Source organism: Dermacentor andersoni, chromosome 4, assembly GCF_023375885.2.
Source record: "Dermacentor andersoni chromosome 4, qqDerAnde1_hic_scaffold, whole genome shotgun sequence".
Taxonomy (NCBI): domain Eukaryota; kingdom Metazoa; phylum Arthropoda; class Arachnida; order Ixodida; family Ixodidae; genus Dermacentor; species Dermacentor andersoni.
Genome location: NC_092817.1, coordinates 146,321,280 through 146,347,038, shown reverse-complemented (window position 1 = coordinate 146,347,038; position 25,759 = coordinate 146,321,280). Strand labels below are relative to the sequence as shown.

The 25,759-nt window shown below is 46.9% G+C and overlaps 1 protein-coding gene across 2 annotated transcripts in view; it reads left to right on the top strand.

Moving 5' to 3' along the window:
- Positions 1-6,585: 6,585 nt before the first annotated feature.
- The window catches only part of LOC126537873 (scoloptoxin SSD976-like), a 72,302-nt gene continuing 53,128 nt past the window's right edge, over positions 6,586-25,759 (top strand). The window contains exon 1 of one of the 2 annotated variants that reach the window (XM_072287935.1): positions 6,586-6,818. The gene's annotated coding sequence lies outside the window, so the exon portion shown is untranslated. Of the gene's footprint in view, positions 6,819-7,602; positions 7,785-25,759 lie in introns of those variants that run through there. The other variant, XM_072287934.1, reaches the window with a different exon arrangement.

Below are 25,759 nucleotides of genomic sequence, written 5' to 3'. Positions count from 1 at the left end.
GAGAGCAATGTGATGGTGCTCAAGTAAAACTAGAAGCACTTTTCAGCATCTAGCAAAGGTTCCTAGTCATGTCATCATCTTTACCAGTGGTTATAGCATTACAGTTTTATCGTACACCTAACAAGTAACGCTTGGAGTCTTCTAGATGAACAGAATGACAATATAAAAAAGTGACCGTGATCACAGCATGAAATTATTTGCTTAATTCGCATATACATATATTATATTGCTTAGACTGGATCAAATTATTCTCTTTTCGACTGTGTTTCATCTCGCGAACGGTCAGATTGCGATTCTGTTACGTTATACTTGCAAGGGAGGATTTCTACGAATTGAGGGAGAGTTAGAGAGCTGAATCAGAATGAGTGATGTTTTACTCACCGTACACGGTCAATTAGTCGAAAAACCGTCTGACCACGGCTTTTCGCGCAAGATAGCACAGCTGCACAAACGCATGCGCGTATATGAGTGCATGCGTACATTCGCATGCATACTCGTGAGCAAGAGTAAACGCAGACCAGGGTTTTCGTGAACTCAGAGTGACGACGAGAACTGACCAATACGCTGCCATGTTTACAATATCCAGTCTTTAATTCAGTCTGGTCGACGCCTTCGCGTCGAACATACTCCATTTACTAACAGATTTTTTTGTTCGCACAACTTTGTTCTGTGGTGAGCTTATCCATATCCACATTGCATGCACACATAATTACGCGTATGTTATAGTAGACTACGGACATGCATAAAATAATGCACAGTCACACACCGGCACGCATTCGCGCACTGGCGCTGCTATTTGTTTTAATAACTGTTGAAGTAAAAGAAGGTAGGCTGCATCGGTGTCGGTTTGCCGAGATTAAAAATGTCACAGCGGACTTTTTGGTCAGGATCTAAACTAAAGAGCAGACAAGGACAAGAGCTCACTTGTAGTCGGTTTACGACATCGTCAAAAAGTAGCGCTGTTACACTTTGAATCCTGCCCATGCACAACACACTGGCCCCAAATTTGACATAACTCTCCCAAGACACAGTGACGAACATGAGGTTATAACCCTTTCTCCACATAACATGTCAACACATGCCACACACAAAGAAACATACTAAGGTTACAGAAAGAAACGGAAGTATCAACATATCTACAAATAAACATGCTGAGAAGAAGCAGCCCATATGCATCGGCGTTATTTAACAGAACTTATTGTCCAGTGTGCAATAAAATACCAATACGTGAACACAGGTGAAAGTTACATTGCTGTAGAAAGAGAGAGAGAGATAACATTTCTAATTAGCCTAAAGTTGGCTTGATTTGCAGGAGTGGTTCTTTTTTCACGGGAACCCATGCGCCGTCTTGGCAGCGACCGCCCTCTCAACCCACATGATCTGGTGTATGAAGGGGCAGCTGGACAGCAGCGTCTCCCACTGCTCTTGGGCGTGGGGGACAAGGGGTAGAGAAGGCAAAACTGTATTTTGTTCGCAATCTATGACAATGTGCCGTAGTACTCCTAAAAGCAAGCACAAAACGTAAGTAGAGTCCGCAGGAATATATACATAGAAATTAAGTAATTAGGTTTCTCCTAAAGAAAGCAGTCATGACGCAATCAATGCACAGATCTGTTTACCGGGGGAAAAACCGTGGACCAAGTATTTTTGTTGCAGATAAATCACCACTGCCTGAATGGCTCAACTTACCGCGCAGATGCGCCGCTCCCTGTTGATGATATAGCTGCCAGTAAATGCGAAATATATCCTCAAAAGTTTTGACGTATCCACATTGAAGAGCTAACCAAGATATAGGCAAAAGCAACATCTTGGTTACATGCGCTCAAGAAAAACCACGAATAAAGATCATTCATAGTACCGGCGTAGAGGAGAGGAGGAGCTCGACGCTATAGAATCCGCAAGAAGGAACGACGTCCTAAAGCACTAGGCATCACACAGCCGCTGCTCGTTTCTTCTGCAGGCATTGCCGTCCACGGACATAGACATTACGAGAGAGAGCTCGGAGAGCCTTGGGCGGAGTTACCCCTGCGCAACTGTCTGCGTTGTTCTTTGAGCCACCACTACGCGGAACCATAAATGCGCAACACGTGGCGCAGGGCGCTCAAGGATGTAGCGAATGTTGTCACGACGAACGCGGGTCGACGATTCATGGACGATTCATGGTCGACGAGAATGCATTTGCATGATTGCGGCACAGTGCAGAACGGAAGAACACTCGACACATCAGGACCTATCCATTGGTCTTTTCGCATTGCGGCGAGTGCGCGTGTTAGCCACTGTTCTGCGAAGCGCAAAATTATGGGTGGAAATAAAAGCAAGAAGTCACGCGAATCAATCGAAGCAGAAGGGATTCAAAAGCTAGGACGGCGCATTGTAGGAGCTAATCCTCTGCTCTACAACATAAAGAACCTAAATTCCTTAGGCTATACTCCAGGCGCTTAGGAGGTTAAACACACACTCATATATATATATATATATATATATATATATATATATATATATATATATATATATATATATCCACACACACACACACACATATCGACCTTCTTAACGGGCGAGGAGGAAAGGACGCGCGGCGAGCCTTATGTTTCCCACGGTCTTCTATTGCTTGAACTATATATATATATATATATATATATATATATATATATATATATATATATATATATATATATATATACCAGGTGTTGCAACTACCATGCACCAAGATTTAAATATGTGCTAATGCCACGTAGTTGGACAGAAACAATGCAACGTAATTTCGTTCCGCTTGGAGATTGAGTATCCTTTGCAAAGCGCATAATTGCATATTAATTTTTTAATTAATTCTTAGGTGAAAAGTGTTAATGCGAAAATTGTAGAGGTACATGAAGAAACTCCCGATAGAGGTTTCTGTTGCTCAATACGTGCTACATAAGAGTGTTTTTCCGAGCGTGAAAAAAAAGCCCGCGAGTACAGGCTTCTTTGAGTACTTACTGTTTAGGCTTTGTTAAGATGCACGACAGCGCGCAGAAGTCAAAACTGTATGAAAAGACACTCAGTCGTTTCTAGCTCACTAAAGCTCGTAACTGTTCAGATCACCTTTATACCAGAGCTAAGCACTTCTTTTTCAAAGCTGGATAGCATACTCTGTAAAAATAGTATTCATCTGTGCAATAAAACCATTTACTTAGAGGGATACATAATAACAATCCAAGAATCTAGAGAAAGCCCCACAATTACATTCCTAAGACACGATTACTATAGTATATAGTCATTATTCGGGTTACTTTTGAGCGGATGGCTTTATTTTTGACGCTCTATGAGCGGCCACCACGTCACTCGCAAAGCGCTCCCGACAACGAGCAGGCGGATCTGACGTCACACCTACCGTCAGCAGCCGCGGGGCGAACTGACCGGCTGCCATGGAGGAAGGAAACTGAGGAGAGGCCCTACCCCCCCGCGCGCTAGGAGAAAAGTGTGGAGGAAGTGACGTAGTACGTTCTCCTCTTTTTTGCTGATTTTTTATTTCTTTGTCGTAGCGGCCACGCCTTTCGGGCCACAATGGCGGCTTTGTTTTGGTTCTGTGCGCTCACACATGTTGCTCCTTAGGTTTTGTACCGTGGCAAAGGCGCCGTGCGGGCAGGTTTGCGTTGGTCTCCGTGTTTTGTTGCGCTGCGTTATCTGGACCGTGCTCTCCCGGATGTTGCTGTGGCCAGGTGGGACAGGAGAAACTATAGTTCGTGAAATGAACGCGCATGAAACGCTGTACGCAATGTACCGCGCCACCGCAATGGCTACGGACGAAGGAATATCCGTGGGAAACTTTGCCCTCTTTCGCGGAATCATGCTAACGTGCTAACGATTGCTTAGTATTGCTGCGGAGCGCGCGCGTCCGAGCAGCACGGTTGCGCGCAGCGCGGCGTGGTTTCGCGAGAAATGTAAACAAGAGAGGAGAGCTGGCCCGATAGGCGAAGCAACGCCATGAGCAACGTCAACTTCCGGCTTCACTTTCGCTTCACAAAGAGTGACGTCAGGGCCTCTCCTGAGTTTCCTTCCTCCGTGACCTCAGCACATTTGCGCTAGCTAACGCGACCGCTCCCGTTGTTTCATCGCAGCCGAGCACTCCTTCCCTTAGTGCAAACGAGATTACGCCAGCAGTCTGATGTCGGCGAATTTTGTTTTTTTCGTGAACCGCCGCTTCAGACGATGCGGATTTCGATTCATTCTGGCAGATTTGGCCAAACATCTGGCTCACAACGTCTTACAAACAGCAAATTACGGTTCTGTGCAGCTTCTCATCTTTCGGAAAAGAGTGGCACGGCGTGTCTCGCCCGACAATACTATTTGGCACCCTTGCGCGCAGCACACCCTCGGCATTCTGCGGAGTTGACACGGCTGGTCCACACATCAATCCACAAAATCACGAGATGAAAGACGAGGTTTTCGAACAGCTCACATGAGGAAGTGGTGCGAATAGGACGGTCGAACAAAGAAAGCGCGTCGCTGCAAACGTCAACTCGCCCCTTCGCGCGCTCAGTGTGGACGATCGCTCACAATGGGCCTCGAGGTGGGCAAGCGTGACGCGATATACGGTTTTGCCGGAGCTTACGGAGGAAACAGATAGGTGCTATGATTTGAGAAGTATAAAAAAAAAACTAAAATAATTACTTTTCGCTCACTTCTCTTAAGAAACAGTGTTGTTTTGGTCACTCTCGGTGCGACAGCTATCACTGGAGACAGAAATCTCGGCGACAAATTTTTTGTTCACTATCCCTTTAAAAGGCGCTGTCCACACAAAATGCTAATTGGCATTGCGCTTTATTGGGACTGCAGGGCACGCTGATCACACAGTGGCGGTGGATTTTTTTCCAAGCATGAAATAAATTGGCGCAGCGAGAAGAGGGGGGCGCCGAACCCCCCAAAATTTTCTGGCAGCCCATCCCCTTCCTCCCTTTCCGACAGAACAGTAAGTTTCAGAAGGTGGGCTCCGAAAGAACGACATAGATGAAAGGACAAGCTCGAATGTCAAATGAAGGGGAGGGCTAGTGGTGGTGCGAAGGGCGGGAAAGAGGGTTTTCATGGGGTGATCCCCTCTTCTATGCACAAAACATTGGGGCCCCACTCAATAAATGCTGAGGGGGCCGATCAGCGCTAAAGAAATTCCACACACAGACAAAGATAGGAGGAGCGTGTGAATAAAACTTGGAAGCATTGTTGCTCCCCACAAGGTCTTCGCATCGTCGAAGAGCTACTCATTTCGGTATTTGACCGAATCGTCGACCACGCTGGGCGAAAGAATGCACTCCGAAATTATTGCAACTTGCTTGTCTAGGAAAAGCATAACAGGCACCCCTACCCCGCCCCCCCCTCCCTCTCTTTTTTTGCTTTTTAAGAGCGAAGCTCTATACATATAGCTACCCTGCAGCGGTGGTCGATGTCGGACCGCCTACGCGTCGCGTCGACACGAAAAAATGTTCGTCTCCAGTCTATCGCGATTGCTCTGTAGCTCTAAATCTGATGGAGGTATATTTTAAAAAAAAGTATACAAAGGTATACTGAAATTGGCCGCTGAGATGAGCCGTCTTAGCGGGACTTACGCCTAGTTTCATTTACTTGTCACAATGAGTTAGTTGACAGTCAAGTTGTAAACGGGACGGAATTCCCTTGGGCTGTCAATGTCGGGCATCTACGGAAGGGAAACAGACAGCCCCGTGTTTGGCCGCTAGAATTAAACTTTAGTCCTTCCAAGTTTCATTCAGTCAATTAACTAGGAAGTACGTTCTACCCAAATTACAACCAAACGTGTATTGTTCTGTGCGCCCCTTTGACTGCGCCCCGGTAAACGAACATCGTGGCTAGAGTCGAGGCTCGGTTTAACGGCCACCTGCGTCCTATACACACTTCTACCACCAGTGGGCGTTTTGTGCTGTGGGTACGTCAAAACCGACAATTTATGATGATTCAAAGGAAAGCTCATTACTTTTCGAAGCGAGATCGGGATGCCTTAGAACACGCACATATAAAGCGAGATATAAGAAAGAAGAAGAAGCATGTGCTTGCTGCGGTAAGGCTAAGGATATATATGGAGCATGTGTTATTAGAATGTGCAGACGTCTACCTGCAGCGGTCGATTTAGGCACCACTGGCCTCCTTGAAGGCCTTTGGTTCAGCGAGAGCAGTACAAAAGTAAACATGTCCGCAATAGGGATTAGTAAGAGGTGATTGGAGGATTGGTGGAATAAAAGTAGGTACACGACAAAAAACGGAGACGTAGAAAAGCACTGTTCGCAATAGGGGATCAGAAAATTTGGTTGTGGGAGTTCATAGTGTTTTTCTTTTCATGCTTTTTCTTTATAGACAAGAACGGCACCGAGAGTGGCGCTGCTGCGCCGGCGTTGAGAGCGCCGCATGCGAAGCAAAATTCTATTAGCGGTGGTACCCCTCTCCCATCTCTCGTTCGTGCCGCCTTGATTGCCTCCTGCACTGCGCGTGTTTTGGCACGTTTCGCACCGCGCGCGGTGTGTGCCTACGTGTGTGCGCGTGGAGATTCCGTTCGAAGGGCGGTGTACAGTCTGTTTCACATTTAGGGGAAAACTCGCAGCGCATTGCATCGCGATGCGGCGAGCGCTTGAGTCAGGCGGCGGCAGCAGCTCGCGCAGGTGCTCGAGGGGTGGGATCTTGAACGGCGTCGTCTGCTACGGCGGCGCGCGCTGGCCGCATTGTCGGGAAACGTTCTACTATCAGTTGCAGGGCGCCGATCTCATCGCTACGGCGTGAAATGAGCCGGTATTCTTTACTATGCGTTGTGCGACGCCAACTGATACGCCTCGAAGGTAAGTTCATCGCTGCAGGGCAGTCATAGACGACGTACTGATTCCATACATTCTTGACGGCCCGTTTCTGGAAGGCGACTATATATTCTAACGCGATAGGTCGCCGATCCACACTGCTCGTGTGGTGCAACAACTGCTAGAAGAGCGCGCAGTCACTCTCTTGGAGTGGCCGCCTCAATCCCCGGGCGCCAACATCATTTAAAATGTCTGGGGCTCGTTGAAAGTATCGCTGGCGCACCGTCCCCTCTATCAGTCGCCCGAGGATAGGCTTCGATCCACCATCGTCAGTGACTGAGACGTGCTGCGAATGAACACATCCCTGATCAAGTCATTCTGCACTTCACTACCTTCCAGGATGAGCGCTGTCATCGCTGCCGCTGGGGACATGACGAGATACTAACTGAAGTTCCGAGCGTGACGTGTCCAATTCCCCGCCGGCGGGCAGAGTCTGTCTGGTGTAGCGAATGATTGTCGAGAAAAACCGTTTCCAGCTCATTGTCTGAACCTAAAACATTCATTTAATCGTATCCGTTTGTTTCATCGTGTTCGACTCCCATAGTTATCATTGTTGAGTGCTTTGTTTTCCTTTCGAGTCAAACAAAGACTGAACACGTTGCGCGCACATCTTGGTGCGTCTTGTCGCTGCTTATTACGGTAGCACACACAGTGAAGAAATATACGTACACTGCCCCTGACAGTAGCACGCTTCCCGACAATGCGGCCAGCGCGCGCCGCCGTAGCAGACGACGCAGATCACGACTCCGCCCCTCGAGCGTCTGCGCCTGCTCGAGCTGCTGCCACCGCACGACTCCATTGCTTGCCGCATCGCGATGCAATACGTTCCGAGTTTTCCCCTAAGTGTGAAACAGACTGTACACGCTTCTATTTGCCTTTAAGAAGATCGGTAGGCTTGACGATTATTTTTATGGCTGCGATGCGGCGAAAGGGCAGCGTCTGCTTAGCCATGTAAGTGACGCTGAGCAGGTGATTGGAAACGACATCGTATGTACCGCCGGAAAAATCGTCAGCACATACGATGCGGCACATACATACGGCACATACGAGCTAAAGTCATTTTTGCAGTTTCTCACAATATGTTTGCTACAAATCCGTGTTGTCTCTGATGGCGACAACGGTCTTCCATCGACACTGTGCGGAAATAAACAAAATATATCGCTGCATAGCACAAGTACGACATGCGCACACAACTTTAACTAGTGCGTCCCCTACAATATGGAATAGAAGTAGCAATGTAGACAGCTTGGCCATTTTTTAACAGTGCTCAAGAGACGGAATTTGAAAGTATTAGTAATCATTCCTGCTTCAGCAATGCCGGCGCGACCAAGACGCGGGCCGCGTATCGTCCAGTAACTCGATCGATCGGTGCAGTGGTGAAGCGGGAATGAACTCCGGTCATGTTCAATGCATCGTGCACATATTCAATTTCTCGGCACGCGTGAACTTCGGCCACTGCTAGCGCATACAACAGAAGTGGTTTCCATTCTTGGGCAGCGCACACATAAACGAAACACGAGAAAGAAGACAGGACAAGCGCTCGTCGAACAAAAGTTTTTATATGAATAATAGGATTATGTACCGAGTAATTATTAAATTCATGTGGGTTACATATAAAAACCGTCATACACTCAGGAGTGATCAATGAACGAGCTCGCTTCGTTTGCCAGTTGTTTACTTCGCTCGGCGCACCGCAGTAATCCATGTGTGTCGTCTGCTTTTTTCGTACCATTTTCTTGTGAATCGGCAGAATCTCACTGGTGGCATCAACCATTTCGTGTTTACATTGCTGTCGTGACAGTTAACAAGACAATAATAATTTCCGGTCACCCGAAGAGGCGCCCTCGCAAACAAGAGACGTTTCGCGCGCAGCGCGAACTGAACGCGGGCGCGACCGCTAAGGGAAGCGGCGGCGGAAACCTACACCCGTTGGAGATGAAATCGTTCCGCCAGGGGAGAAACGAGCGCTGGCGTCTAGGATGAAACTTGGCGTGCGGTCGTCCATACACCTGGTGGTTGGCGCAGCATAGCCTTAGCCGCTTTTGCGCCTTTAAACCACATTTCACTTAATTTATTATTTAACCTAGGTAGGGCATTAGGCAGTATAACAGCAAGAGCTTAGTGGCCCAAAGGGGACGCTCATAACATACACCCATCCATCCACGTCGTAGTTGCCTGGGCTACCTAATAATAATAATAATAATAATAATAATAATAATAATAATAATAATAATAATAATAATAATAATAATAATAATAATAATACCTATATATACATAGATACGTCGACTGAGGTAGAAGCCACCACAGCGTCCCTGCTCGTCTTTCTTCAAATAGTGGAAGAGCTGATGACCTTTTTTTTCTTTTTCTTTCCCTTCTTTCTGACTTTCAGTATGTAAAGAAACTTGAGAAGAGCTTACTGTTAGGCTAGTTTATTCATGCTGGTAAAAATAAAAACAACACAAAAAAAGGGGACAAGGAAGAAAGGCCTACCGAACGCTGATTTTCACAGGGCAAAATATTCCATGGACAGGGTTTCTGGGCCAGGGAAGTTAAGAAACCGCCACAACAAACATGTTGGGGGGGCTTGGTGAATGGCCTCAAAGTCCACGCAGAAACAGAAATATAGGAATGGTAAAAGCCGCCGTACCTTTCTACAAACCGGCGAATTTCGAAGAGTGCGACAGTAACTAGCGGAAAAGAATTTTAAGGAGTGGGGTTATAGATACGAGGAAAGGGGGGAGGGGAGCCGAACGCACATAAAAGGCGTCAAGAGCGAAGTTGACGGATAATTATGCGCACAGGGAGAGCGTCTCGTCACTGCCCGATCGCTCAACGCCAGACGGTCGTGGCCATTTGCCTTGCTTCGATGCAACGCTTCTCCGTACAGGGTGGCGATATGTCTGGTTGCGCCACCATATTGTGTCGGTACACGTATAGGTGCGCTATGACGGATACCGGGAACTTAGGTTCAGCGCTCGCTGACAGTGTAAAAATTACTATAATTCTCGCAGTTTATACGATTGCGTGCATTGCAATGTGTTCATCTCACCTTAAAGAAGTAGGTTGTACGCCTTCAGTAAAGCAATACCAGAATAAGTTTCGAGCTCAACAGATATTTAGACCGTTATTTGCCGCGTTTTCGCTTACGCTAACAAATTTGTTTCATACACAAAGTTGGCGCGTGTGGTATACATTAAAGGTTTTAGAGGTCGCCCTTCAAAAAAGGCCAATTAAACTATTCACCGTAAAACATTAGCTGCGTCTTGTCGTGAAAATATATAGGACAAAACAGGCAGAATAAATGCGGCTCCGTTACCGCACCAAACGCTACCCAGATACCGCTCAGTAACCCCAAAAAGCAATCGTGACGGCGAACGTCGTCGACCACACCCTTCAAGAGGGGATCTCGATCACGATCCGCACTGCCAATGCTCTCGAAGCAGAGGAGACAGCCATCGCCGTGACCATCACTTTCAGCAAAAACCTACGAGCGCGTCACAATTCTTGCTGGCCCGCAAGCAGCCTGAAGTAGCTACGCCAGAGGCATGATATCTTACGTCGCCCACCGTCTCTTCAAACAAGGCCCCTAACTCTCGCACGTTGAAATAGTATGGACTCCAGCACACAAGTCCCTCCGTGGAAGTCAGAGTCCGCACGCTTTAGCCCGGGCTTATACCACCGGGCGCCAGAAGAGAGTGGTGCGGCCGCATCTATAGGGAGTCCGAACTTTTACAGCGCCATACTACATCACCTCAGATTGAACACACGACAACACCCACATTCACAAAAGACCCTCTAACGCGAAGATGCAGTAGTATACCCCCATTTAAGCCGACTACACACAATACAGACGTCTGTACTCCTGCGGACGCCCCCTTTGCAACGACTGCGCCGCCCTCTATCACACTTCATGGACGTGCTGGCGCAGAGATGGGAGGAGTGCATGCGCACAGAGACTTTCTTGTTCTTGTTCTTTGCTTATTCTTTAGACTGTCTCTTCTCCGAGCGTCGGCGCGCGTATATACTATGTGCATGGGCTAGGCCATTGCCTTAGGCTTCAACTGCTCGTCTGCTTCCAACGCCAACAGAAATTCGCGCACATGATCCCGCGCTCACTTTGCTTACAATAACTGGTTACAAAGGATATGTGGCCTGATAAAAAGCAGGGGGCATGTGGTATTCAATGTAATGGCGTAGCACGTAATGCTCTGACACAAACGCACTCTGCTCGCGCATGCCTTGGCTACTACTTTAGCTTTAGAGCCGGTTGACGCTCCCGTGAGGTCAGTGAAAACACGGAGAGCTGCACGGGATTCAGCTTAATTTGCATGTGAGTCATTTCAAAACAAATGTCTTACACGTGCCACTTTACCATTTCACGTTGTCTTGTAAAATATTACGGCAAATAAAGGTTGTTGTTGGGGGAGTTGGTCGTGCTTACAAAAAAGATGCTGCGGCAAAGGCAGACAAGGACAAGAGAGTATCGGCACTGACAAGCGCAAAATGCGGAGAAGTACTTGCCCATACCTTGTCGTCCTTTTCTGTCTTTGGCGCAGCAACCTTGCGGTGGTAAATAACTACATTGCTCAGACTGCATTTCCTTGCAAATATTTCTGGAGGGGAAATTCGCCATTGCCTGATGTACTTTCGAAATTTTCTCAAGTGCGTGAAACATGGTTCTGCACAAAAATTAATACAAAAGTTATTTTTATTGGTACCGCTGCACAACTTCACCTGCTGAACTTTCAAACGTTTTTCCTGAATATGTTGTGGTGTTCATTGACAATTTAAGTGGAAAGAAGAGCTATAAGAGCCCTAAATTGTTACAAAAGCGGGCCGAATTGACCATTTTCGACACGATAGAATTACCATATTTTGGTCATCATTATTCTGCTTGACGTTCGTACAACTGTGCGTTAAAACAAATAGAGCAAGGCGTAGGAGAGCTAGCTAAATGCCATACAACGGCGATGCGTACAATTGTTTACTTTCGTCGTACGCAACCTCTAATCTCATGCAATGTTTATGTTCATCCGCCGCAAATGTCACAGCCTTTATGGAACTATGTTGTTCGTGCATTGAATCGCTCACAAACTAAAACTAAATGCAAACGCCCAATCAGGCGGATGCACAGTGTTAGGCCTCTGTGCAGCAATGTCACGATACCGAAGGCGATGTATGATGCTTGTCGATGGAAGAAGAGGGATGAATGACCGCTGTATGCGCAGAGGAGTATCACATTGATCGAGCTACACTAAAGGTTTTCGTACCATTTGTGGCACAGTGGCACATACCGACTTTAGAGGAGTGGCCCAAAATGTGCACACATGCAATGACACATACGGGCACATAGCATTTCACTTGGCGATAATTTCACAATAACCCTTCTTCATTTCATTTTATTTCATTTATTTACCTTAATGACCCTACTAGGGGGTATTACATAAGGGGTGGGTGTACATAAATAATAAATAAAGCACTCAAATTTGCGACAACGGGTACTCAGTAACATTGGCAGAAAAAGACGATGGACAGGTGAAAGCGACGATATTGTGAGGAAGGCCGTTCCAGTCTTTGGCTGCACGAGGAAAAAAGATGCTGAAAAATTAACAGTTCTCGCACGTGTACGGGAAACTTGCAGTTGGTGACCAATGCGAGGAGATATGTATGCGGGCGGTGTGACGTAAGGAGCACTCTTAAGTGATGAACAGTAAAGCTTATGGAATAGACAGTGTTGCTATGTGTCGGTGGAGGGATAAAGCTTGCAACCGAGATACCGCTTTGAGGACGGTAATACTGACTTCGTGAGAATAAGATCAGTGAACTAATCTGGCGGCACGATTTTGTAGCGCTTCAAGGTCATCTACGAGGCATACTTGATGCGGGGACCATATGGCTGACATATACTCTAGTTTTGAACGGATAAGTGACTTATAGGCTAGTAATTTAACGTGCTGGAGCCCGTTACGAAGGTGACGTTTAAGAAAACCGAGAGTTCTATTTACCGATGATATGACGGTTGTAGTATGTGCATGCCATGACAGATCATTGGACGAAGTAATGCCTAAGTATTTGAACGATGTTATTGCTTGTATAGGTGCGTTAGCAATTATGTACGGGAATGTAATGGGGCGCTTTTGACGGGTAATGGAAAGAAGTTTACATTTAGTCGGGTTAAGGGTCATTAGCCACCGGTCGCACCATTCCTGGACACGGTCTAGATAATGCTGAAGTTCTGCTGCGTCGCAATGGTTAGAAACTGATCGGTGAATTATGCATGCAGCCGAGACGTGCGTGCGCGTAAACTCTTCTACGTCGGAAGAGAATATTACTTTTCTTGGAAAGTACAGACAACTTTTTCCTATACGCATACCTATGGGCGCTTTCCCACTCAATTCTTCTCGGATTTCACTCTCTCGCCAGCCGGCGCGCTGCGCACGGCACGCTCCTCCTGCCAGTGACCATCGGGCGCCGCGAAATTAAGAGCCAACGCACATGCTTGTTCTTTCGACTGTCTGACAAGTGATTTTCAAATTATAGTCTCATGAAAATGGTTACGACGTTCTCAAGGTGCTGACAGCTTATTCCGATGGGTACTTTTTTTTCAATAAGGCTCAACTTGCAGAAACGCTGTAAAAATAGGTGTAGAGGAGTGGCTCAGCAGCCTGCTTTTCCTGATTGCTACATGCAGCCGTCTGTCCAGTAGCGAAGTACTGAGAAGCATTCACGCATTATTTTTGTATTCGTGTTAAATAATCTACTTCTGGTACTGAGGAAAGAAGATATTTAACAGTATTCTGACACTAAAGGAACCTTTACGCCATGGTCACGCAGAGCGCTTGCGCTAGCCTCAATGAGTGAGGTACAAGCTTAGAAGCTGCATGGGCGTACGCGCAAACTGAATAATATTCCATGGATTATTGCTTGGTCTTGAAGTGTCAGAATGCAAAACTAGTGTCGTTGAAGCGATGTAGTAATATAACTTGTCCAGGTATTTCCCGGAGCCAGCCCACGTGCTGCCCCCCCCCCCCCCCCAAACTACTATTCCCTGGAAGCCCTAACTGAAAAATATACCTGTTCACCGAAAAACATTTCAAGGACACACCACAAATCTGGCTGCATTACTCCTTTCCAAAAAGAAAGCAAGTTGCTTGTACAAAAAGTTATAAGAGTACGTGGCTTGACAACAAACCCGCAATATAACAACATTGGGGTCTGCGTACAATAAACCATTTCACATTGCTTTCTCTAGTTTGCGTGATGTCATTCCTCGCCGGTATTTTAGAATTTGATGACAAGAAACTCAGCGAAGTGGCCGTGCCACTGTGGAGGCGTGGTGCTGCACATCTGCAGAGTAGTGCACTTTCACGTGTATGAAACGACGTTTTGTTAACAAATTATCTGGAACGCCAATGCATTTCTCCGCAAAGTTCGGGAATTTATATATCGAAACTGGTGTCATGTTGAAAATTCGTTTCAAGTGGATCCGCCTTGCGAACTCCATGGCTATAATTTGTAAATTGCAATATGGGCCATAATGTAGTTAGTTAAAAACTTTTTATTAATTAGTCGATTTTGCATCTCAATTTTTTGTGCAAGTATTGTGCGCCGCTTCGAATAGACCAGCTCATAAAGTAGAATTGTGACATATGCCACAGGCAACTTTTAAAGATTTTTGAAAGTGTTCGCTAAAACACCCTGTATATATTCATCTATGTTTGGCTAGCTAGTTGAGCGAAACCTGCTTACATGTAGCTGTGGCGTTGCTCGCGGTTGCGGTGAAAGCAGCTCACAAGACTACCTGCCCTGACGTTCACTGCAGATGGATTGTGCTTCCAGAAGGTGTGCAGTGTTTTGTATTATACCAAACAAACATGGCCTTTTACAGTGGAACTGTTAGAACATCGCTGGGTTGCTCTTGACGTGCGGAGCTTCTACGAGCTGGGAGAGAGTGAAAGCAGAGTGTAAGAATAGCATCATGCAGCATAGCGACGCGGCGAGCGTGTGTGGAGTCTAGCGGGGGAAAAGGAGCGGCGCGTCGGGGACACAGGTGGTGTGACGTCATTGCTCTCCGATGATCATGACAAGATGTATTTATTGAGAGATGGCTCGAAGGCCTATAATGGGAAATAGGAAGAGGAGGGGGAGGCGTGTTTAGAGCCATCCTATGATCTGCGCGTCCTTGGCGAAAGCCAAGAGCGAGTCCAGAATGACCCTATCGTAATCCATCAAGACAATTGCCGGTCTAATCCACTCCTCGTAGGACGACACTCGCACCGCCATCAGGTGATCGTCCCGCTGCTGAGCGTGTCGCTGGCACTCCCAAAACAGATGGGCTGCGGATGGCCGCGTGGTCATGTAACAGTCAGGGCACCTGTGTGGCGCCTGAGGTACTTCTTGGTCCGCGGAGGCTATGGGAGGGCCGGATTCCTGCAATAAAAGGGAGTTGGGAGATGGACAAGGAGAACGAATGAATGAAATCACGTTTATTCCACATTAAAATGCGCCGAAGACGCTGCGGTGGAAAAGGAGGGGGTATTATTGAACAAGGGGAAGGGTGAGGCTGCCTCCGTTTTATTAACGAACGTCCTGGAGGTAGCTAAGTGGGGGCCGCATGACGCTTGTGGCTCTCGCGAAGCCGATCGCCGATTGGTGGTGCCGCTGGGTCCTGAAGGAACAACAGCAGTGCTCGCCAGAGCTCGGTGGCATGGTCAGGAGGCGTGGTATCCGGGCAAGTCCAAGTCCGGAGAAAAGAAGGCCAGAGTCCCCGCTGTATGGTGGCCAGGGCACGAAGCCTCGTTGTGATGTAAAAACAAAATTATGGTGTTTTACGTGCCAAGACCACTTTCTGATTATGAGGCACGCCGTAGTGGAGGACTCCGGAAATTTCGACCACCCGGGGTTCTTTAACGTGCACCTAAATCTAAGTACACGGGTGTTTTCGCCCCCATCGAAATGCGGCCGCCGTGGCCGGGATTCGATCCCGCGACCTCGTGCTCAGCAACCTAACACCATAGCCACTGGGCAACCACGGCGGGTCGGTGGGATGTAGAGGGGGCACTCCCAACAATTGTGGTTGAGACGAGCACGACATTTGCACGTGGAGCAGAATCCACTTACGAGTGGTGGTGTGCCATCCCTGTTCAAACGGTTCAGCAAGTGAGGAGTAAGGAGGGTGCCTGTCTGAATTCTCCGAAGCACCACTGACTCTCGCCGTGTGAATACCTTCTGGGGAAGCGACGGTATATAGAGTGGATTACCCACTGCTGTGAGGTAGGCGGCACGTCATTGTTTGGTCGCATGCTTGTCTGCCATCGGGTCTGCTACCTCAGGTGCGGTATAGGAGAGGATAATGGGTATCGGAGGCTCTGGCTAGCGCGGTAGAGAGATGAACGCGCGCCAGCCTATGAGCCCTATCGTTTCCGGTGATACCGCAGTGCGCAGGGACCCAGTGTATGGTAACATCGTGACCGCATTCGCGGAGCAGGCGTGCCTGGTGCCGGATCTTCTGCAGCACGGGATCTGGGTAAAGAACATTAGCGCATGGCCGATGGGCAGCCTGGGAGTCTGTGTACACATTATGGTGAACATGGTCAGTTTGAGACGAAGTTGCGAGCACCCCCTCCAAATAACATAGGATGGCCATTAGCTCTGCGCGGGTGCTGTACATTGCTTCTGCTGATATATGATGGGTTAGTTCTGATTTGCATTTGTCTGGTCGTACCACGCAGTGGCATAACAGGTGTTACTAGTGCCGTCTGCAGGCAGTGCAGCGTCCGTGTATAGAATGCGTTCAGCCAAGGGGAGTGAGCTCGTAGCTTTAGCATGCCTCTTGGCATATGCAAGGCGCCGCATTCGCTGATTAGGGATCACATTCAGAGGAAGTGGCCTGCCATTGGTGAGAGCCGCGATTTCCCGCGTTGGCATTTACTGGGAAAAATGTACATTGTGCGGACGTCGTACCCGAGTAGCATGAGTGTGTGTCGCCCGGCATTTGTGGTGCGAAGTCGCGGCTCCTGTGTATAGATAGGCTTGTCGACGAGCTCGAAAAGGTTGAGTTTGCTACAATTTTTAAGCGCTTCGAGGCTTGTACACCTTGGGAGTCCAGTAACAATGCGTTTGGCTTCGTTAAGTAATCGGTCGAGCGCGTGCTTCTGTGTACGGTTGACTGGATGATATGGCAGCCCGTTCATGATACGGGAGACAAGAAAAGCTTGAGCGAACTGCCGCTTTTTCCCGTTCGTTTACTCCACGGGTGCGGTGAGAGATTCTGAGTAAAGCGTGTAGCATTTGTTTGCTGGTCTTCCTAGCGCGTTGGAACCAAGTGTTCCCTGTGTAGTTCTCGTCTAGGTGCATACCGTGTATTCGGATAGTAGATTTCCGTCTGATGGGTCGGTCACCGATGTGCAGATTAAAAGACTGCTTTTCTTCCTGTTTGCCAAAGGTAGATCGGACACCATGAATGACGACAAACTCTGTTTTGTCTGGAGCAGGCCTTGCCAATACGAAGATGAAGCCCCACGCCACTACACGGCTAAGCTACGGCTAAGCTGATGGGTCGGTCACCGATGTGCAGATTAAAAGACTGCTTTTCTTCCTGTTTGCCAAAGGTAGATCGGACACCATGAATGACGACAAACTCTGTTTTGTCTGGAGCAGGCCTTGCCAATACGAAGATGAAGCCCCACGCCACTACACGGCTAAGCTACAAACACACTGGGACAAATACCGCGAGTGATTGCGGCAGCAGTCTCCAGCCAAGAACATTGACCATCTGGTATCACAGCTATGCGCAGCAAAGCGAAGAGCCACGAAACACTTAGGGGTTCCCTCTGACCACCCAGAGTCTGATAGACATCTGCTTACCTTATGGAATAGAAGGCACCAGATTTTCGCCCAGTAGAGGCGGTATGGTCGCGCTGCTCACCACAAAGCACGCTTGCGCAAAATACAGCGTTTGATCGAATAATATACTACTATGCTCGCGTGAGACCGCTGGATGGGAATTTGTGAATCCATCAATGGGCAGACTCATACGTCCAAGGTTTGGGCCGTCCTGCGCTCTCTTCTCGGCCAGCGCAAGACCAACACGGGCGCCGCTCGTGCGACCCTCCGCGAAGGCATCAGCGCTCAGAAACTTGCCGAACAGGCCGCTGAAGTGTTTTTCCCGCAGACGTCTCACCCCACAGACACAACATGCCAGAAGGATGTACATTCTGAAGATAGCGAACCACTTAACAGCCCCTTCACCATGATCGAGCTGGAGCACGTCTTGCAGCGTGCTAACGTACGTAGTGCTCCAGGAGTCGACGAGGTGGGCGTGGCCCATCTACGCAATCTGCCCCTTGAGCACAAGCACGCTCTTCTCGAAGAATTTAGTCGAGTCTGGGATACCGGGATACTGCCCTCCATTCGGAAGTTTTCGGTGGTCAAGCCCACTCCAAAGCCCGGTAAGCCACCACATACCTTATCCAACCTCCGTCCGATCTCTTTGACCTCGTGTGAAAGGTGAGCATGGTAAACACACGCTTGATGTGGTACCTTGAAGATCGCGACCTTTTGGCTCCTAAACTGTATGGATTTCGCCCTGGGCTATCAACATAAGATGTGCTACTCCGCCTAAAATAGGACGTCCTCGACTCTAATTCGGTGCACCCACGAGCCGTTGTCGCAGTGGATATACGCGAAGCATTTGATGGCGTCCCGCATAACACCATCATGATCAAAGCACGTGCCCTCGGCTATAAAGAGAAAATGTCCAACTTCATAGCTGGTTTCCTTGAAGAGCGAAGCTACCAAGCTCTGACCTGGGAAGACCCGCGGGAAGTATGTCTGGGTCTGAGGGCACACTCGCACGGAGTTCCCTCTTGCGTTGGTTGGCTGCTGCTCTCAGAGCTCTGTCTGAGTCATACGGGGCTCCATTTGTCTTGCTGCTTGTGCTGGTTTTGAGGGTTTCTGAAGGATCCCGGTAGACGACGTGGTTGGAAAGAAGGGCGCCCGCCGCCTCGTGGGCTCTCTCATTTCCCTCGATGCCCTGGTGACTAGGGATCCAATGAAGTGTTGCAGTGACCGCGTGGGCCTCCGCATGCCTGAAGGCCTTGACTAGGATTACTTCCGATGAGGCTGTGTGGCGCGACTTGCAGGCATGCAGCGCATACTGAGAGTCGGTGTATATATCGATGTGTTTTGCTTGCGTGGTGCTTGAAACTCTATCGAATGCCCAGACTATTGCGCTGAGTTCAAGTTCTGTTGGGTCGTCGGCATCAGCAGTTGTAACGGTAGAATGTGTCGCACAAGAACCCACTACATGGTAGGCGACTGCTCCCTCGCTAGTGTGTGGGTCGAAAGCTGCGTCAGTGTACACTTGTTCATGGCTTGGCTGTGTATCCGTCAATTTCTGCGCATGACCCGCAGCGAATGCTGCCCGGCGGTGTGCATGTTGGGCACCCATGTTTCGGGGCGTTGGCTTAGTGCTGACAACAACAATGTCATCCCACGGTGAACTGTCGGATGGCAGTTTTGATTGCTCTCTAATAAAAACCCGAGCGCTGGCTTCGGCGCTCCTCTTTCTCGCAGTGGGAAAGAAAGCATTAATGTTTAATTGAATGCCGCAGAGTAGTCTTTCGAGTTATGGACTCCTCGCGGGCATACGAACGCGTTGAGACGCTTGGCGCATTTTGAGTTCACCTTACCGAGGCTCAGTGAGAACGCAGGCGCGAGCTTGTGCCGACAAGGAAGGCGGGAAAAAAATTAGGCGTGGCTCTGCTATCGCAAACACTAGAGACCAGCGGAGATGGGGGAAGCCCAGGAAAAGTTAAATTAAGTGTGCGGTTTGGCACTACATTACTGGCCTTCCCGTAGCTCCGCTGGTCCCTGGTGTTTGCGATAGCAGAGCCAAGCATAATTTTTTAGTTTGAGCTTGCTTTAACACTGAGCGTGTATTAAAACATGAGTTTTTCAAATCACTCATTCTCTGCAGCCTTAAAAAACAATTTATTTTACCAGACACTACAACAAGGGAAACAGTAAGGTCATGTTGCAGTTATAACGCACCATTTCTTAAACTTTTGTTTATATAATTCACCCTGCTCGAAGCTGAACTCACTGAAATCACAAGGCACCTTCCTGCAGAGACACAACACACAATACATTTATTTTTTTTTTATTTATTCATTCATTCATTTATTTATTGTACCTTCAAGGCCCGAAGGCGTTAGAGAAGAGAGTGGAACGAAATAAAATACTAAGCATATACAACTCACATCAGTACATAGAGTTACATTGCCAATATTCTGCGTCTATTTCAATCCAACCAAAAAGCACACTCCAAAAGAAATTCTCTTCTAGCGACACTTGATCAACCAACCTGCTCGCATAAAACGAAAGAAGGGTTATAGCCCCTCCAGGTTGTTGCTGCCATGTGGCGACGTGGCTGTTCTGGAAAAGAAAAAGCTACGCACTTGGTGCCCAGAGTTGCAGGTCTTGCGCTACCCTCGCACAGTAGAATGCATGCCTCTTAAGAGAGAAGCTGACACAGCAAAGCCTAAGATTGCAGGTGCAGATAACCTAAGGGGACACACATGTACAGCGCCTAATAAGTACTCACCTACAATCGCTGTCACCTTTAGACGACACTGAGCGTGAACATATACGCCTTCACGCCTAGGCAGATAACATTAACAATGGCCCGGTGCACGCCCTGGCCATCCAACTGCTTCCATGTTTAAAAGGTTTTGCCGCAGTATCAAGCCTGAAGGCTCATTGAGGACAGTACTTTAACCTAATGGTAGAGCAATTCCAGAGGCCATATATAGCATATACGCGCAAGCACGAAGAGGGTGCTCTTGATTCCCATGTGCAGTCAGCAGCTGAGAGGCACAAATATGCAAAGCCGTGAAACAGGGCTGCGCATTCATCAACAGTATCCTTTTCTGGCAGCTTCACCAGGCAGAATTATTCTTTTAGACATAGAGGAAGGCCTCTTGGAGGTTAAGTGTATCTTCTCGAAGGAGGGCCTTACAAATGAAGAGGCAGGCAAGGACAAAATGTTTTGCTGCGTCCTCGAAGACGATAATGAAGTAGCACTCAAGATACATCACCCCTATTACTTTTCAAGTGCAAGGGTAATGGCCATCATTGGCCACGCATGGTGCGATTTCGTCATTCGGAGAGAAAATCAGCAAGCAGGTGAGCCAGACTTCCTTTATGTGCAGAGAATATTGTCACGCAGCAGTGACGGTGGGGAAAGCAGCAGTACTGCAGGGATCAATCTCCGCATGGCTTTCATTGACTGTTTTAATGCAGACGCTCTTTTGACCCTAGCGCCAAGGTCCCCTTCAGTTACGGCCCTTGCAGGAGGGTGATACTTTGGCGAAATTGCGGTGCACACGATTGTTTACGTTGTCATGGCAACAGGAGCAGCAGCCACGCGACGCCTCCTCTACCTAGCGCTCTTTGCTTCTTTTTTATTATTATGCGGACCCGCTCTGGCTCCATTTCCACCTTCCCCTATGCCCTGCGCACCGTTTACTTCTGCATTCTTTTTGCCTCTCGGCAACGCGTGTTTCTTTTTTTTTTTTATCGCACGCGCACGCTATGCAGCGCATTGGCATTTATTTGTGCACTGGCGCGTGGTGCGCCTTGGGTTCTTTCTCTGTTTGCACGCACGAAGTCTTGTCCATACTTTGATTATGACAGCATGGGCCAGAACATAAATCCCACTTCGAACACAACAGATCTTTGGCCTCGTTTTATTGGCTTTGTTTTCAAAAACAAAGACTTTCGTATAACTTGGTATGATACACGCTCAGATAATGAACAGAAGTGAAAGATGCATGACATGTACATGACTACAAAACAACACAAAAGTTCGCATACAGTGAAAGGAGGAGGAGGAGGAAATAACCTTATTGCGTGTCCTGCGAGTTAGTGGCGGTGGGGGGGCAAGGGCCCCGCCTAAATGACGGCCAGGCAAAAAAATAGAAATAGAAGAAAACGAGAAGGCCGTTTCATGCACACACATATAAATATATATGTCTATATAATGCCCTAAGGGCCAAAGTGTAGAAGAGCTTCTGGTAAACGCACTGAGATGTTGCCCAAAACTGGACGACGTGTATGACATAGTCATGACAACTGGAGAAAGGGAAATTCACTGGCAGGCAAAAACAATGACACGCAAAATACCTAAGAAAGTAGAATAAAAAACAAAGAGTGTCTTATTGACAGCCATACCAAAAATAGGAACTTGCTTATATACCTGCACAAAAGTATATGAGATGCGTGACATGTTCATTACTACTGAACAAAATGAAAATGCAGGCACGGCAGAACAAAAATAACATTGTACTAAAAGCGGAAATACGCATGATCACATTATTTTGCACCCTGCCACAACTTGAGTAACGGTGGCACAGGGTAGCAGAAGGTAATTAGCTATTGCAGCAGCACATAGAAGACATTCGCAGAAAGGCCTATTCACCAATCAAAGACCACGTGAAATAGCTCAACAGTACGACTTTTCTTTCACCACGAATGCAATTCTTAGCAGCAAAATTATGTTACATAAGGCACTAAGTGATACCTTCTGTACTGGGCACCTCTTTGTGTGATAAACACGAACTGTAAAAATCTGCATATAGGACACTAGCAATGCTCATGCTTTCCAGAAAAAAAAAAGCGTATCATGCCTACACATAAAGGTTGTTCGCGCTGTTTTCCCATCGGCGATTACTGAGATAATGCACAAACACGAACAGTAATTTTCCAGCTGTTAGTACGTTTGTAGAACGTGACACACAGAAAAAGCACACATGGAAAGCTATGTTACGGAAGTTGCAGAATGAGACTTGGCACAGAAAAACACAAGTCATAGACCAGGTGACAATAGGGAGGAACATCTATTGGTCAGCTTTCTCTACCGGTAAGAGGGAAGTGTAGCACAATCAAGGTGCAACGACGTCCGGAGGCTCATGTAGCCCACACATTGGACAGGGCTGTGTTCGTGTACATGCCCCTTCTGATGTCCTTGGGTCTGCGCGCTCACCTGTTGTCTTTAGGCTCCCGAAAGAACCTTGTTGCAGGGCTTGTTCTTGAGGTATACTTGCGCTGTGCTGTGCCAGTCGAGAAATGGGTGAAATATCGCGCGGCACAAGCACAAAGCTTTCGAGCACCACAAAAATAACGAAACTGCCCACGCCGGTCAACGCACGGAGTGCACGCTTCTCGATAACATCAGATAACGAAACATGAAAGTTCTTGCAGCGGGGCACAGAATTTTTCGGGAAAATGAAATGCTGCCGGTACCGCTGCATTTTGCCAAGTGGGCGTTTGTACTACAGCTTATAATAAAACCTGTGAAACAACTGAGCACACTGTATTTAAATGGACAGTATGTTTAATACAAGGAACTGCATCAAGGCTTCTATGTCTATATAAACGGAAAGTATATTTCATGCAAGAAACTGCAACAAGGCTTCTATGTTTGCAAGTCCGGAAATTGCCTTCCAGTGGTATTGCGGTGGCTGAACTGCACCAAACCGTTGTGCCAGAGTGTGTGATAGTTTAGCTTAATTATCTGGGAAGGGGGGGGGGGCATAGTGGAATAAGATTGCATGTTCGACTTTTTCAGGCATCATATTGAATGCCTTTGGCATTCAGTATGGCCTTGGTGTGTATTTGTGTCACTTTAGCGACTATAATGCCTTTGGATGTTCACTTCCTGTTAATCTGGTCATCTATATTATAATGCATGCCTACAAAGTAGTGCACTTTCACGAGCAAGGTACCGCGATTCGCTCTTGTACCACTACTTGCCTGACGCACTGATTCGCAGAATTGTCAGGCATGTTTTGCACGCCTTCACAGCAAGCCCTATCATGGCAACACCAATATGTGTATGTTTTTATAATGTATTTTAGTGTTGTGCAATGATTACTTTTGCTTTCCTAGCATAGCTCTTGAAACTGCAATGCTGTCCTTTCGTTTACCCATAATTAGCAACCCTGGCAGACTGTTGTGTCGGAGCATGCCACCTCTACATAGTTTGTCTTATTATTTCGTGCTTCTATAGTCTTGGCGTATATTTGCGTCACTTTAGCGATTATAATGTCTTTGCGTGTTCAATTCCTGTTAATCTTGTCATCTATACAATGCCACATTTCTGCAGAGTAGTTCACTTTCACATGCAAGACACAGTGATTCGCTGTTGTACCGCCTGACAGAGGGATTAATAGGTTCAGTAGAGGTGGGCTATCGAATATGAATATTTTATGCGAACTATTTCTTTTCAAGTATTTTAATATTACTAAACCTACTGTGTTCTAGTATATGAAATTTACCAAAGGCACTGTTAGTCTTGCTGCTGCTCTGCAAAAGTTTTTGCAAGAATTAGGAAACAAATAATGCAAGACTTGTTTTGGGTTTTGCCTCTGTAGCCTACACGACAATTAAATGTTTCTACAGTCTAGTAGGATATTTATTTTTTAAGCTGCGAACCCTGTTGTTTTCGCTGCATTAGGTCCTATTACACGCGTCTATGACAGAAACGTACAAATATTTCTTTTGCTTTTTCCGCTAGCTCCTGATCGCTTTTGCAGCCGTACATCTCCTTTTTGGAGAGCTAATCATACAGCAGTCGTTCATGTTTGAAGAACTTGTTTGCAACCAGGCTTTCATAAGGGTTCCAAGGCAATTTGTAGTTTCATTTAAATCTCATCATTTTTACCTAATATAGCGAACAATACAAGCATGGTACAAGAATTAGTACTCTTGCTGTAAACGCATGCGTCTGCATTTGACTATCTCATGCTGAATACTTCCTATTTGATTATTCGAAGAATCTGGTATTGGCCCACCTCTAATGATGACACATGTTTAAGACTTCTTTGATTATAATGGTGGTTAGATCTACATTGTTTGTATGTTGTATATATCTGATTTTACATTCGTGGGAGTCAGTTTCGTGTTTATAGTAAAGAAAGTTTATTGTTTGTTACTCTGGTGATTTATGCAAATCTGCTTGCTTGCAAAGTGGTGCACTTTCCTGTGTAAGCTTCTGAGATTTGGTGTTTAAGGGCTACTGTTTGCCAGAGACTTTTATGGTATGCATTTGTAAAAAAATATTCAGGCTTCTGTGCCTGTATAAAGAACTTATTCCTTCATTGGTGCTTGAAAGTTATTGCTACAGATCCGTTTATTGCCACTGAGAACTACCATTATGGCATATAATTTTAGGCTGACTGTATATATTTCAGTCAGCGCCCGTCACAAACATCAGTACACATGCGCATTCGTAGTTTTACACAGTAGCAGTTAGATACATTGCAACAATTTCAGGATAGTATACAATCAGAAACCACTGCGTTTGCGCATTCGAAGTTTATTTCTAATGACAAGTAGCATGTGCAACAACATTCTTGTACTTATATTGTGAAACATGTTAAAGAACGCCACGAGTAAAACAGATTGAAGGCAAAGTGCAGAGGCTGCTTGCATCTCAGTGTCTTGCATGTACAGAACAACTGGTGTCCGCGAGAGTCAGTGAAAACAATATTTGCAAGCGGCTTATCACACAACCACTGTCATGATAAATTCCATAAGGACAAGAAAAAGCACCACGTACAATCAGGTATCGCTTCATTGGAGCACACGCTTACGTCGAGTGCAAGTATTCGCTATCAAGCTGAAGCAGGGCCCTATATAAATTATCACCAGCATTACCATTCTGTTTCCACATGCAGTTAGAAGAATTTCATTGTTTGTGAATTTTATGAAAAGAATAAATCGGGCTCGAAATTTAAATTATGCTTTTTGCAGTTGCTATACTTTTTTGACAAATGGAACTTTTCATTGCAGTCGGTTCAACGGTTGTTTCATGAAGAGAGTTCTGTGTTTTGCATGCATTTGCATAAGCCGCACCAGAT